General features: G+C 42.1%; 1 protein-coding gene across 2 annotated transcripts in view; it reads left to right on the top strand.

The window, feature by feature from the left end:
- LOC111967574 (pituitary homeobox 2) overlaps positions 1-15,772 on the top strand; it is a 43,772-nt gene that overhangs the window by 15,903 nt on the left and 12,097 nt on the right. The window contains exon 1 of one of the 2 annotated variants that reach the window (XM_023992698.2): positions 15,079-15,269. The exons of the other annotated variant lie outside the window; for it this stretch is intronic. The gene's annotated coding sequence lies outside the window, so the exon portion shown is untranslated. Of the gene's footprint in view, positions 1-15,078; positions 15,270-15,772 lie in introns of those variants that run through there. 2 annotated transcript variants of the gene reach the window in all.

Below are 15,772 nucleotides of genomic sequence, written 5' to 3' on the forward strand. Positions count from 1 at the left end.
CATCCCGTGTACCTTTTAAAAGTTGACAACAATAAGAGGTTGGAAAGGAGAACATATTAAAGATAAGAGGAATCAATTTCCATTCCATTTCATTTCATTAAAAAGATAGCTAGTGCTGCATGTCCTGGCAACAAGAGACAGCAGAGTGGGAGAATACAATGGGTAGGGAACTAAAGGCAATGGATAGGAACTAAAACGCATTCCTTGATAATGAGGTTAGTAATGGTACAGGGGGTGACTGGGAGTGGTATAACGGCAGAACATCATCATCCCCCGAACTAGCAGGGTACGGATGACACTTAAATAAAGGCAATGTTGGAGCTACTCATGTAGACACTACACAGACCCAACAAGGGCACACTGTGGTGAAACGTTGGTTCAGTCATTCAATGAATAGCTGGTATTATAGTCTGTTGCATTGTTTATGTTCTTATGTTTCACAGAAACTGCAGTATTCATAGCCAAAGGAAGTAGTTTGGGAGTGGGGTGCTGCGATTTTTTTTTTCTTCAACGGCAGGAGAGAGTGGGGTGGAAAAAGGTTTTTGCCGTGCTGCAGATGGATATATCGGTCCGATAATACAGGCATATTAAACACCAGTGCACCACTTGAATTTTTTACTTCAGGGGGTGCTGCAGCACCCTCAGCACGCCTATTTCCCGTGGCTATGGCAGTATTTGAAAACTTTCAAATACTTTCAGCATTAGCTTGAGCCTTCCTGGAGTTCCAGGACAGTGGGCTTGCACGTTTAGGACTATTCCATTTATTCCACTTTGCCAGGCATGCCCAATCAAGCACAGCTTCGTATTGAAAAGATTGAACAGGTAATTTGAACCTGGTCCCAGTGCACACAGTCGTAGCACCAGCAAACCTTTCTGTAACTCTTGAACGATATTCACCTTGGACTGCATGTGCGACAGCTTGGAAATGTACCGAGCAAATGTATTTATGCTAAATCGGATGATGTCTAATAAATCTTAAGCATAATATTATTGAATTAGCAGATGCTATATTAAATCCTGTCTTTTGCTGTTCATTGATCTCGATAGCAATATATCAAAGTCCCACATGATATACTTGAGTTTCCTCCATCGCCATTGGTTTTCATCACCTGGTAGCTAGGCATCTGCATAGGGACACAATAAATCATACATTGGTTCGAATTCTCTGATGGAATTTCCTTTTGCGCTGTGTACAATTTTCAAGAATGAGGCTTGACCGTCAATTCCACACCGGGCCCTCTTTCAGCAGTTGCTGTTTGTCAATTAGATTAACGCCAACGTTTTATGACATAAGACGATATGCGCTGCCTGTATTTTAGAGGATGCAGATTCACCCCAAGTGCACATTCAGATATAACTCTCTTAGGCTCTAGAATTAGAGTGACACTCCTTAGAATACAACCCAGTAATCCATGGAAACCTCCAAATACACAAAATGTTGGGATCATCTTAAGTACATCTTAATTGTCCCTTTTACAAACCAATATGGAAGACGTGTCTCCACTTTATCATGTCCCCACATGGGCAAAATTGTTTATCCTAACTAAGCAGAAAGATAGCACACTGTCATAACTACGTGAGAAATACAGTATATGTGAATATGTCATTCATGGTAGGGAGCCTTATGATTCAGGTATATGCTTCCATCACTTCTATCACAAATCAAAACACCCCAGTCTGCTACCATCTATTAGAATGATTTTTCATAACAATGATTTATACAGCAATGCCTTCCTTCATGGTCAAGTCTTTGGTGACATTTCCTAAGCACTTGACATGTGCCTTCGTTACACACAGATTAGATTTATTTTCCCGTCTGAATGACGCTGGCAGAGTCTCTTGGGAGTGCACGCACACACACACCACACGACAACACGCCAACCCAAGAAACGCCACCACACACACACACACACACACACACACACACAACACACAACACACACACACCACACACACACACACACACCACACCACACACACATATATATATAGACACTGAGGGCGTCCCTTCCTCTCAAAGACGAGGGTAAATCGTATGCCTGGATGCCCGTGCCATCCCTCATTACCCAGCATTCCAGAGGGCTGCGTGCCTGGGGGTGGAGGCAACGCGTGGTTGGTGGTGAGGAGGGGGTTGACAGTGATTGATTGAAGTATGATTGATGGCTACAGCTATCCGCCAGCTCTGTTTTCAATTGTTGTGGGCTGGCAATTCTCACCTTCTAACGTGCTTTGAGGGAACTTTGAGCAATGGAGGGAGGGAGGACAGTGGAGTTGACGTGTGGCTGAGGTAACAGCTGCCTCCTCCCAACTATCACTGCCCCTCTCCCTGCTCCTCTCACTGTTCTGCCCTGCTGTGAGTTGCATGGTTGTGGCCTCTGCTCTCGAAGCTCAAAGCTCTGGAGTTCTGGAGCCGTGACGGAGTGGGTCAGCAGGAAACTGTTGGTCCTGGGCAGCAGAGCTGGCAGGCGACCTAGTGTGTTCTGCACCCTCCCATTCGTGACCTTCTGATGCCGCGGGTGGAGGGTTCCACCTTCTGCGCCAACTCTTGCCTCCGCTTGCTGCCTGCTGCAGTGTTCCTGCAATGTTCCAACATTCCCCTAACATCAACGCAGGGCCGAACTGTGTTTCTGAACCCCCGTTCTGTTTGTTCATTCCAGTTTAATTCGATGTCTTGTTGGAAGACGCACCTGCTCTGGTTTCAAGATGTCATTTTCATTGGATCCTTGGGTTTAAACCTTGAGGAGATCGTGTGTGGTGTGTGTGTGTGTAGGGGGGGGGGGGTCCCCACAAGGTCAAATGCTATTTTCTAGGGGTTTAAGGTTAAGGTTAGAATTAGTGTTAGGGTTAGAATTGGGTTTAGGGTTAGGAGCTAGGGTTAGGTTTAGAGTTTGGGTTAGGGTTAAGGTTAAGGTTAGGTTTTTGGGTTGAATTTAGGGTTAGGGTTAAGGTTAGGGTTAGGGTTAGGGTTAGGGGTTAAGGAAAATAGGATTTTGAATGGGACTGAATTGTATGCCCCACAAGTTTGCTGCACAAGACTGTGGTGTGTGGTGTGTGGTGTGTGTGTGTGTGTGTGTGTGTGTGTGTGTGTGTGGTGTGTGTGTGTGTGTGTGTGTGTGTGGTGGTGTGTGTGTGTGTGTGTGTGTGTGTGTGTGTGGGTGCTGAGGTAATTGGATGGATATTTAATTGGGTGTCAGGAGAGACTGATACATCAGCTGTTCCCACTGCGGTCTTCATTTAATGTGAGGCACACAAAAAAGGCAGCCATTTTCTGTTAGGCTTTCTGGCAAATTCTTCAGAGTGTATTCTTAATCTAGTGCAGTCCTTTTACCATCTCTTTGTCTTCAATATTAGAGATAGTGTTACCGTCCTTGTTGTTGGTCTTAACATTTTGTAAGTAATTGTAAAATCTTGTAAACGGTAGATCAAGTTCCAAAGCTTCGGCTGTCCCTTTTGTGCTGTTTTTCTCTCCACTGTCATGGAGCTGTCATGGAGTAATATACTGTAGGAGTTGATCGATTTCCCTTACAGATCCTAGAAGTTGAGTGGGATTGGCTGCAAAGCCTTGAACCTCTTAACATTGCCCCTTCAGTGACCTGTCGGTATTTGAACTGCCCTGCAAGTTCAGTCATCAGGAGGCCTGGTGTTGTACCAGAGCACCAAGGAGGAGGTTAAGACTGGGATGGTTCGTAGAGGCCAAGCCTTGAACACACTGTAGGATAGTCACTTCTCTCTGCTGGGATCTTGGACCTAGGCCATGTCACCTTCTGTAAGCACACTACGGCACCAGCATCGCACACGGGGTATACAGTGTAAGTCACTTACAGTATGGTGCCACAGTCATTGTTTACAGAGATGATTAGCTCTATTGCATGGGAGCTCTGCCCCCCCCCCCCCCCCCGAATGAGACATGAGCTCCCCTAAGCCAACAAAAATCTAAATTTGGGGGGAATTTCTAATTGGCTGTTCTCATTTTTGTTTAAAATGCAATGTTGTACTGCTATAGTGCTAAATATGAAAATACATTTCATCCATATTAATAATGAACACCCCCGCCTCCCTGTAATGGTTTAAACCAGTGACAGTTTGTTCAGGTTCTTTCATCTCATTATTTCTCTGCTCCACCTGTCTAGCCTCGCCCTCTGTCTGTCTGCCTTGAGCTTTCGAGAGCAAATGTGCAACATTGTATCAACTGGGTCCAGCCTACTAGCGAACTGGCAAATTGTTTCAACTGCGCCCTCACAGTTTCCTGCACAAATGAGCTTGGGACAGACAGCTACATTTGCATCCCATATATCAGCTCCTTTTCAGGTTCCCAATTTTTCTTTTTACAGAAAAGGTCAATTTGTCAAAAGGACAAATTTCCCCCAAAGGTGACATACAGTGCATATCATAAGTAGTCAACCCCTGGAATTTCTTCAGATTTTTTTTCTTCATTTTTTTCCCCTTCATTTTTTTGTGTTACAAAGTTGTATTCAAATGTATATAATTCAATTTTTTGTCAACAATCTATACAAAATACTTTTTTAATGTAAATGTGAAACACTAATATATCTTGATTTGATAAGTATTCACCCCCCTCAGTCTATACATGTTAGAAACACCTTCGGCAGCGTTAAGAGCTGTGAGTCTATTTGGGGTAAGTCTCTAAGAGTTTTGCCCATCTGGATTGTATAATATTTGCTCATTACTCTTTTTTAAATTCTTCAAGCTCTGTCAAGTTGGTTGTTGATCATTGCTAGACAGCCATTTTCAAGCAGATTAAGTCAAAACTGTAACTAGGCCACTCAGGAGCATTCACTCTCTTCTTGGTGAGCAACTGCAGTGTAGATGTGGCCTTGTGTTTAAGGTTATTGTCATGCTGAAAGGTGAACATGTCTGCCAGTGTCCGGTGGAAAGCCTGTGGTTAGCTCTGTTCTTTTTTTTTCTTCTGAAAAACTTCCTAGTCCCTATCTCCCATCATTGTAACACTTCTACGGGATAATAAGTGCACTAACTGTAAGTCACTCTGGGTAAGAACGTCTGCTAAATGACTAAAATGTCAAATGTAAATGTAAGGTGTTATAGGCTATTCATTAATATTTTATGAAGAGTTATAACTCAAACATAACTATGGGATTAATAATTAACATAGGCCTAATATGAGCAACTTATAAAACATGTACAGTTGAAGTCGGAAGTTTACATACACTTAGGTTAGAGTCATTAAAACTCGTTCTTCAACCACCCCACAAATTTCTTGTTAACAAACTATGGTTTTGGCAAGTCGGTTAGGACATCGACTTTGTGCATGACACAAGTAATTTTTCCAACAATTGTTTACAGACAGATTATTTCACTTATAATTCACTGTATCACAATTCCAGTGGGTCAGAAGTTTACATACACTAAGTTGACTGTGCCTTTAAACAGCTTGGAAAATTCCAGAAAATTATGTAATGTCTTTAGAAGCTTCTGATAGGCTAATTGACACCGTTGGAGTCAATTGGAGTTGTGCCTCTTTGCTTGACATCATGGGAAAATCAAAAGAAATCAGCCAAGACCTCAGAAAAAAATGTGTCGATCTCCACAAGTCTGGTTCATCCTTGGGAGCAATTTCCAAATGCCTGAAGGTACCACATTCATCTGTACAAACAATAGTACGCAAGTATAAACACCATGGGACCACGCAGCCATCATACTGCTCAGGAAGGAGATGCGTTCTGTCTCCTAGAGATGAATGTACTTTGCTGCGAAAGGTGCAAATCAATCCCAGAACAACAACAAAGGCCCTTGTGAAGATTCCGGAAGGAAACAGGTACAAGTATCTATATCCATATAAATACGAGTCCTAAATTGACATAACCTGAAAGGCCGCTCAGCAAGGAAGAAGCCACTGCTCCAAAACCGCCATAAAAGAGCCAGACTATGGTTTAAAACTGCACATGGGGACAAAGATTGTACTTTTTGGAGAAATGTCCTCTGGTCTGATGAAACAAAAATAGTACTGTTTGGCCATAATGACCATCATTATGTTTGGAGGAAAAAGGGGGAGGCTTAGAAGCCGAAGAACACCATCCCAACCGTGAAGCACGGGGGTGGCAGCATCATGTTGTGGGGGTGCTTTGCTGCAGGAGGGACTGGTGCACTTCACAAAATAGATGGCATCATGAGGTAGGAAAATTATGTGGATATATTGAAGCAACATCTCAAGACATCAGTCAGGATGTTAAAGCTTGATCGCAAATGGGTCTTCCAAATGGACAATGACCCCAAGCATACTTCCAAAGTTGTGTCAAAATGGCTTAAGGACAACAAAGTCAAGGTATTGGAGTGACATCACAAAGCCCTGACCTCAATCCCATAGAAGTTTGTTTGCAGAAGTGAAAATGCGTATGCGAGCAAGGAGGCCTACAAACCTGACTCAGTTACACCAGCTCTGTCAGGAGGAATGGGCCAAAATTCACCCAACTTATTCTGAGAAGCTTGTGGAAGGCTACCCGAAACGTTTTACCCAAGTTAATCAATTTAAAGGCAATGCTACCAAATACTAATTGAGTATATGTAATTTTCTGATCCACTGGGAATGTGATGAAAGAAATACAAGCTGAAATTCTAATTCTCTGTTATTCTGACATTTCACATTATTAAAAAAGTGGTGATCGTAACTGWCCGAAGACAGGGAATTTTTTACTAGGATTAGATGTCAGGAATTGTGAAAAACTGAGTTTAAATGTATTTGGCTGAGGTGTATGTAAATGTGTGATAAATGTGTAAAAGTGTGATCTCCAATACTTCAATGGCAGCCTTCTCCATGCACCGCTATCCTTCCATGGCTGAAGAAAAGCACCTCACTATTGATGGTAAAACAGGATAGCGAGGGTCACCAGGTAATTTTAGGTCATTCATTATTCATGCTACATTTACTTCAGGATGATATAACTTAACTTTAGGTTAAGTTAGGGCAGTCCCTTGGGCAATGTACAGAAATTATGAGTTAGTTTGTCTCTGCATTGTCTGGCTTTGGGATTGATTTTCCTAAAGAAAACCACTTTAGCCATATTTATCAGCAATATAACCTCTCCGCATTTTGGCCAACAACATCAAGGTAAAGACTTTCATATATTCCTCACTGTAAACTTCAGATAACTTTGTCAAGATAGAAGGTTCTTTCAAAAGGTTCGTCTGGAGTTGAGACTCATTAAAATGGAATGTGATGTAATAATACGCGATTCATTGTGATAATCAAATTTATTTTGTGACACGTTTCCTATTAATTACACCTAGATGGAAGAGGATGCATAAAGGAGTTACTCAGGGGGCCACAAATGGCCAAGCCGAAAACGTCTACTCTCTCAGACATGCAAAATGAAGTCATATGCATAGGGAGGAGGGATGATCTAATTTAAATGATCTATCAAAGCAGCTATTATCAGTTATAGAGCAAAGGCTTCAGCCTCACTTCACCACTCTCTGCTCTCTGTTTTTTTTATCAACTCAGTAACCCCCACTTTGGTAATTAACAATCTCCTCCCTCCCTTCACTCCCTCTCCTCACCAAGTCTTCCTGGTCTTTGGCTTCGATTCCTGTGGTGTCTGATTCTAAGGTACAAGATTTGATATCACAGATGATAACAATTATCATTCCATTTTGAATGATGTGCCATTTGGCAACGATACTGCATGTGTACCCATCTAAAGGACGAAGGAACATCAGAGTGTCTCCTGGAATTACACAACGCTAATGTCTTCAGACATGACTCTGCTTTATTCCTTGTGAAACATACTGTACAGTACAGTATATTGGTCTACAGACAGAAGGGGAGGGGTGGGGAGTGAAACAGCCTGGAACAAGATTTAACACTTCTAATGACATCAGTCAACAATCTAGGACTTTGCTTTGTGGCCCAATGTGTTTCCTGTTAGCTAAACATTGTTCGTGACAGCCCTGCAATTAATTGTAACGCTAGAAGGGTGGAATGTGCCCAGGGCTCATGTGGCCTTGGCTGACACATCGCCATGCGATAGGATACATAGACCCGTAGACACGAAAGGCAACAAGGTGTCCAGCGGCAGCTTAGCTCAAGTCAATCGGCTGGCTTTCCCTCCAACCAGGGGGTCCAGATGTAACTTTGTACTCAGCCTTCTCTGTCTTAGCACTCGCATCATATAGAGGCCGTGGCCACAGAAATGTCCCCATTCGTGACAAAGTTGTTGCTTTGGTGTGGCTTATTTTGGAGGGGACTATTAGGAGATGTATCTGACATGAAATGGGGACACCATTTTGTTTACGGTTGATTTACTGACTTGTTCAAGCGTTACCAGGAAGGAAGCAAGGGGTGAGAAATATGAAGAGGTGAGGGGATATGCCAATATAGCTCTGGGAAAATGCAGTCCCCTTCCAATGCCTTCCAATGACACAAAACCTAGTCACTGTGTAATGTAATAATCAAAAGAGCGACACAATCTATATTTTAATAATTAGTCTAAACAAAGTTGCGGTGGCGTTTGTAGCGGAAACCCATTATCATAACTTACGATGTGTTTTTGTTTACGTAACTGACCTTGAATGGAAAAGGTGGAGGCAGCGGTCATCAAGGGGAGCATAGAATCAAGTGACCAATGTTCTAGCTGTGTTCATGAACTTCCCATTCTTAACCCCATTGTTATTTCAATAGCAAGTATGTAGACAGGAAAGCGTCTCTGGAGGCCATCATTACTGACACCACCATCTCCTTCAGGCTTTACAGTCCCAACAAGATGACAAAATGGTGTTCACAAAGGCTGAAACAAGCTAATGGGGGGRTTTACAATGAAACTCTAGTATTGTCCCGTAGCCTCCAAGGCATGCCGGGGTCACGAACCCTGCGGCAAACCAAGGTGTCAGTCAAAACGTGTCCTCAGAAACTTTATTTGAAGCAATATTTACGAGACACGCATCTGCCATTAAGTGACGATAATGCCTAAGCTTAGTCTACTACACATTTATTTGTCAYAATGTGGCACCTCACATATCAAAGCTGTCCTGTTGGTATTTACTATGCCTTGTACAGGCTCATAGCCAAATGTAGGAGAATATCCAAGCTGTAACAATTTATTGCAYGACATTGGAAGCGAATGCAAGGGACAGCAATGGGCCTACATGACATTGGATGCTGAACCAAGACAGGGCAATAGGAAATGGCTTGTTTCCACTGTGATGTAGTTTGATAACCTGAAAATTGACAGGTGGTGGATGCCTATAGTGTGATATTTTATATAACTCACTTGGCTCTCACAGTGTTTGATTAGACACTAGAACTTAGCACATGAAGAGCTGTACTAAAAKTCTGAGCAATTTTAATAAGTTGACCAGGGTGGGCCAGGTTTCCTGGAGCCTTCATTGCGTTAAGTTCATTGTTAGATACCTCTTTAAATGTATTGTTAGCTTCAGAGCTGTTTCCTAATAGAAACATTGTTGCAAGGTCACAATTTAAATGTTCTTCATGAAGTATAGATTTTGTTTATTTTAGCACAGGCATTCATTCAAAGCCAAACGTCCCTCTCTGCTGTTATTTTGATCATACAACGTGCAAATACAAAGTATGGGTCAGCAGGTTTGTTTTGAAATATCATGGGGAGGGGATTTTATTTTTCATTGCGAGTCGTCAGAGTGGTACAAGTTGCACCGCTGTGCAATCGAGCTCCATTTAGAATGACATGAACAAACAGGATTACCAATATGTGGTTGTACATAGACATGAACATGTTCAAAACGAGAAGCATTCCAGTGGCAAGTTTGTGTCTTTTGTGAAAAGTCCATTGATGTGCCAAGGAAAACTTCTCTATCTCTGGCATTTATAGAAGCTTTGAAAGCAGCTGCCACACTAGGCACAACCTCCCTTGAATTTCTCAACGTGTTCTCCACAGCAGATTAGCAAAACCTCCCAGGCAAATTATTTTGTAAGGCATGCAATATACCAATTAAAAAGTGACATCACACTAGTAGATTTAAAGGTAATGTTTCATTAAAAACAGTTTGAATGGAAATGATAAACAMTAATAATTCATATCGTGACATTTTACACTTTTCGATAATGTCCCCAACTGGAGACCCATGACACTTTTGAATATGGACATGAATTAGTATAACTTGGAAAATGCTACTTGTGCCCTCAAAAGGTCTAGGCCTCATAGCATAATGGCTAACATGTTGGACCAAATTTRCTACTTTTCCACTCCTCTAATTGTAGACATTGGCAATCGTAGAGCTGTTRATTAACATCAAAAGCATACTGGAGCCCCTGTCAAGCATTCAGTATTCACGTCGTTACAACTTGCCCTGTTAGATTTATGCCATTGGGTGATTAACCCTTGTCCCTTTAAAAAAGTACTCTATACCTATTTGATACAGGGAAGGAACGTTAATCTATTCCTCATTCCACTCTATATATGGGGCGGCAGGTAGCCTAGTGGTTAGAGCATTGGGCAGTAACCAAAAGGTTGCTAGATCGAATCCCCGAGCTGACAAGTTAAAAATCTGTCGTTCTGCCCCTGAACAAGGCAGTTAACCCACKGTTTCCTGKTAGGCCGTCATTGTGAATAAGGTTTTGTTCTTAACTGACTTGCCTAGTTAAATCAAGGTTAAATAAATATGTCTGAGGTATCTAATGGATACTGTATGAGATTCCAATGGTATAATATCATGCAGTTCACCTTAGCTACTAAGAGAAAGACAGAAGTGAAGAAGAAGCACATCAGATACTTGAACAGCAGTATCTCTAACTCTTCAGATGGCCATTCCTCCGGGAAAAGGTTTAGAAAAAGATCAAAAGCCTCTGTTCTTCTTTTTCTCTCTTTTCTCCTCTCTTTTACTAGAATTATTCCATTAAAGCAGAATGTGACATAATTACTAAAGATGGTGGTTGTGGAGAGTCTCCTCAGGATTACCAACCTCTCCCCTTTGATGCCCACAGTCGTACAAATGAGACAGCAGCCGCAACACAAAGCAAAGCCCTCAATAAGGAACCAGTGCAGATGGCCTGGTAGCCAGCGAGTTCACCAGCACCACAAAGCTATAGTTGGAGAACAAACTATTCTACCTCAAACCAACCCCATCCAAACAACACAGCTACAACAACACGTCTCAATAAATGATATGTAGTCATTTCAGATACTGAGGTCTGGGGTGATTCCCCATTACATACTCATCCTAAGTGCAATAAGCAGCTATATGGCTAATGTATATCCCATTATATTGATATAAAGCATTGCCGGTGGTGGAGAGATTGTGAATACGTTGCACGCTAATCCCCTTTATCCTGCAGTTAGGGCAGGGTAGTTCCTCAGTCTTCCATAATAGTCGTCAATGAGAAGCTTGAGTAAACACAATCAATGGAAAACACCGGGATATGCACCACCGAGATTTCCGAAGTCTCTCCCCCTATTTTATTTTTTCCCTCTCCCGGCATTGGCTTAAACACCCCAACCTTTGTGAGTTCCCGGMAAATTCCATCCTGAACAGTGTTGTTGATATGAGATTGGATATTACAAGTGGACAACGATGATTGGGAATGTTATCAGCTTGTCAACGATTCAGGATAGTGTTGGGATGAAAAACTGTGACTCCCTCAGTCTCGACTCGCTCCTGTCTCCTCTTGCTACTCCTGCTCCTTTGCTTGAGGATTACAATCTCTTCATCCATTATTAATGAAGTTAAACTACTAGTGGCATGCTGAATGTGCTGCATGGGAGATTTGTAGCTAATCCAGCGCAAAACAGCCTCAGTCACATAATGAAGGGGGAAAAAGCACAAATGTCAACAGTTTCACACAGGGACTGGATTACAGGCGCCCCTTTCGCTCACTCGTTCTCACACACACACAAACAAACAGACACACGCGTTTCCCTGACAGTCCCTCAGACATGGATTTGTTTTTCTTTCGTTGATTTGAGGAAAGGGCCAGAACGCTACATAGATCTGTGTTGTTCGTCCCATGTTAATATTAACTGTTTTACCATTGTTTACTCACCCCCCCCCCCTCCTGTCTGTAACTATTCCAGGTCGTTGCTGTAAATGACAATGTGTTCTCAGTCAGCTTACCTGGTAAAATAAGGGCTAAATAAGAATAAATAAATAATTAATACATAAATTGTATTTGTGTCTCATTGACTATCATTTGAATACAATMCTGATGAAAACATAGCTCATTGACAGATCAACAGTCAGAGTGGAGATCATCACCAAGACGATGCATGATCAACATGAAGGTTATCATGTTTATCAGTGTGGGCCAATGGGGCATCTGGCAATTGCATGTATGGTGGTTCTGTTGTAGTGGTTTGTGTACACACATATACAATGTAACACAGGTGAGTAGTACCATGAAAAAGAGACTAATTTTACCCGAATTGGGAACCATTTAACATAGATAAAAGGATGCAATCCATTGGTCTTGATTGCAGAACGAGGGTTTGATCGCAAAAGGTGGCAAAGGCTTTATTGTTATCTACCAGCTTTCTCTATCTACCACATTTATCTTCCCCTTTTTTCCCCTCTCCTCTACTACTGTCGACATCTGTCTTGCCGTAGCTCTCTCTCACTCTCTCTCTCTTACGCTCACCGTCTCTCTCTGCCGCAGTAGACCAATTAAGGCTAAGCTGATTCCGATTGCGCCCTGCGATCCACCTGGGTACACGGTCAGGGGAGTTATTGTGTAGCTGATCTGTTTTACATGTTATTGATGAGATGGAAGCATCATGGCCATTTTATTACACCAATTTAATTATTGGCCGATTTCCCCTTCGGCAGGTTAGTGGTAGTTCGCCATTGATTCTTCATGGAATTGATCTGTGAACTGCTTGAGCAATTTATTGGTCCCTTTGCATCTGTGATTAAGATCACCATGCTACATGCCCGTATCTATGTGTCAATCATTATTTTGCTAGACTGAAAATGTTGCACTATGTTCTATAAGCATGGGTTGACTTACTAGTGTCTTCTTCATTGTTCTTTGGAACCTTTGAACTCCCGCCTGACCGATGTCAAGGGGAATCCATACCTGTTAAACCTGACCAGAAATGACATTGGAAGCCATTTGAGGTCCAAAACCACCATGACATCAGTGATGCATTTTCTTTGGGAACTCAAGGCTAGGATAATTACAAGGAAGGTAGTATAGGCAAAACAGCTGAGTACTTTTTAAATATACACTGCATTAGCTTGTAGGCAGGAGGGAGTGCAGGCAACCATGTAAATTATTATATGGGCCAGCTCTATTAAAGTCAAACCACAGACTCGTGTTTAGCTGGACTGAGTAGTAGCCTAGCCTACTGTCGTGCTGGATATTTCCCCTTTGGGTGTTGTGACACAGCCTGGCTATAATAAGGATCAGGCAGAAAGCCGTTCAACAAGCTCAAGAGCTATCCAAGAGTCATCCTTTTAATTTAGTTAATTTACAGGCGGCTTTTCGTTATTAATGCGTCTTAGAATACTGATGGATACACAAATCGTTTTTTTCCTGCTGAAGGGGTTGACAGTAGTGTCTCTAATCTATCTTTCTCCCTCTTTCTCTCTCCCTCCCTCTATTTTTCTCTCTCTCCCTTTATCTCTCTCTCTCTCTCTCTGTCCCTGCCTCCTTCCCCTCGCTCGAATGCAGCGATGGTCGAGGAGTTACACCCACAATAAAGCTGACTTGAAGTGACTTCCAAGCCATTACTTTCTGTCTAACGTATTAGCAGTACATAAACTGATTTGTTTAAAGATTTGTGGCTTTGAAAGACCAATTTGACTCCAAATTTTATTACATGGCCACAGAGCGCCGGCCAGACATAGCGTTAGGCGACAATCGCTTGTGGTTTTGAGGCCTGATGCAGACAACAAGCCAGCCCAGTTTCTCAGGCAGACGTCCACTCCTGAGTAATCGACTTCACGTCCACATTACCAAAGCCTGCCACTGAAAGAGAGATTTAAAGCTGCAGGATAGATTGATAGTGGACCATATGTTTGTCATCATGCATAGTGTAGTGTTTTTGATTCTTTGGTGTGAGAYGGAGTGAACATTTTAGAAGTTTATGTCAACCTGGAATGGAATGTATTGACAGTAGAGATCTGATTGGTTTAGGTGAGGGTAGTTGTAGTGGTAGAGGTATTCACTTTGAGAAACATTTGAATAAAGTTTAGCTTTGGGTCATTTTCAGTCCGATTTAACTATACTTTAATTGATTCCTCGTGGTCTACGCTGGATTTGGCTTTAATGACTCGAAACTGGGGCACGAAAAAKAATTGGTTATGGCAAACTATTTATCCAACACGTCAGAAGAAAAAAAGTGTTCTCGGAATATACACACTTTGTGTCAGGGGCATAATTTTAATTACACTGTGGAGGGAAATGTGTGATCCAATGCCAAATATGTCAATATCTCACCTCTTCTGATTTTGGTGCAAGAGTTTTTGTAGGCCTATACTAGTACAGATGAATGATAATTTAATAAGTGATAAATGATCTGTAACAAATGTGTGCTATAGACAGTGATCACTCACCCTCTATACCCCCACCCCACTTAACAATCTAGTTATTGGGCTCACAGCAACAAGGCCTATAGAGAGATAGGTCTGTTCTGCTCTAGTACAACACAGTCAAGGAAGCATTTACTAACACACATCAAATCATAAATAATTTAGGAAGATACAAGTTTGATGTAGGCTATAACTAAATCCAACAAAGAACATAGGATTGTACAAATGTAATTTGCACTGCAATGTTTATTATACCTTACTCACAATTAATAGACTATAATGGACTTGATTAGTGCAGCAATTGCTTGTCAATCCCATATTATGTGACCACTATTTGGTTATATGGCAGCTATATTAGACATGCATTTAGTGGAATATAAAATGCATACATATAGGCTACATGAAATGGAGAGCATGTCTACAAGTTTCATAGAGTCGGCCTGTGCACAAGTAAAACCTTGAAATGACCAATAGGCCTAGTATTGCTGTCGGCAGCTGAATGTGTGCAAAGTGGTTGATGTCCTCGTTAAGAATCAGAAGAGCGCGCTTGGTCAGGTCACCTCCCTTCTCACCATCACAGCCCCATTAGAAATTCTTTCAAGTGTCCTTCTGCGTCGCCAAAGACGACAACAGCGAATCGATAAGTGCTTGAAATGAAAAGAAGCCGCCGGTTTGCCCCCGAGGCAAAAGATTTCATAGCACTAGCAGCAGCCTTTTTATTGAACTTCAGGCATTCCTATGCACCTTTCTTCGTGAGAAAGAGAAGGCAGGCTCTCGTCTTTATTCTCCAGATGAAGGTAAGCGTGGTTAGTAGAACAACGCGCCTCTCAAGACGCCACCGTTTTTCCCMTTCTGATATGACAGGCGGGGTTGGGCTGGCTGTACCAAAGGGATGCATGCCAGGTTGATATTTGATAACAGCGTTGGGGGATTTGAAATCATGCGCGTTCGTTGTACACGGAGATCAAATGTAATCGGTGTGTATAGGTCATCTTCAGATAATTGAGTGACCTGATATTAACATAGGGCGTCACAGACCAGAAAATGTATCTGCTTATCAATTATGCATTACAGGCTTAGTACATACTAGCCTACGAATGTGCTCGTAATTTATCTATAGACATGTTTTTGGGCCTATGACTGGACGCAGACGAAATCAGGGATGCAACTCTCATAAATAAGGCTAATTGATTTCCTGTGTCCATAGATCATATAAACCTCCTCCAATTGCCGATTGCGTTGTTATCGCAATTCTCAGACGCTTTAGAACACGCAAATGATAGATAGCATCGGTAGAATC

Source organism: Salvelinus sp. IW2-2015, linkage group LG8, assembly GCF_002910315.2.
Source record: "Salvelinus sp. IW2-2015 linkage group LG8, ASM291031v2, whole genome shotgun sequence".
Classification (NCBI taxonomy): domain Eukaryota; kingdom Metazoa; phylum Chordata; class Actinopteri; order Salmoniformes; family Salmonidae; genus Salvelinus; species Salvelinus sp. IW2-2015.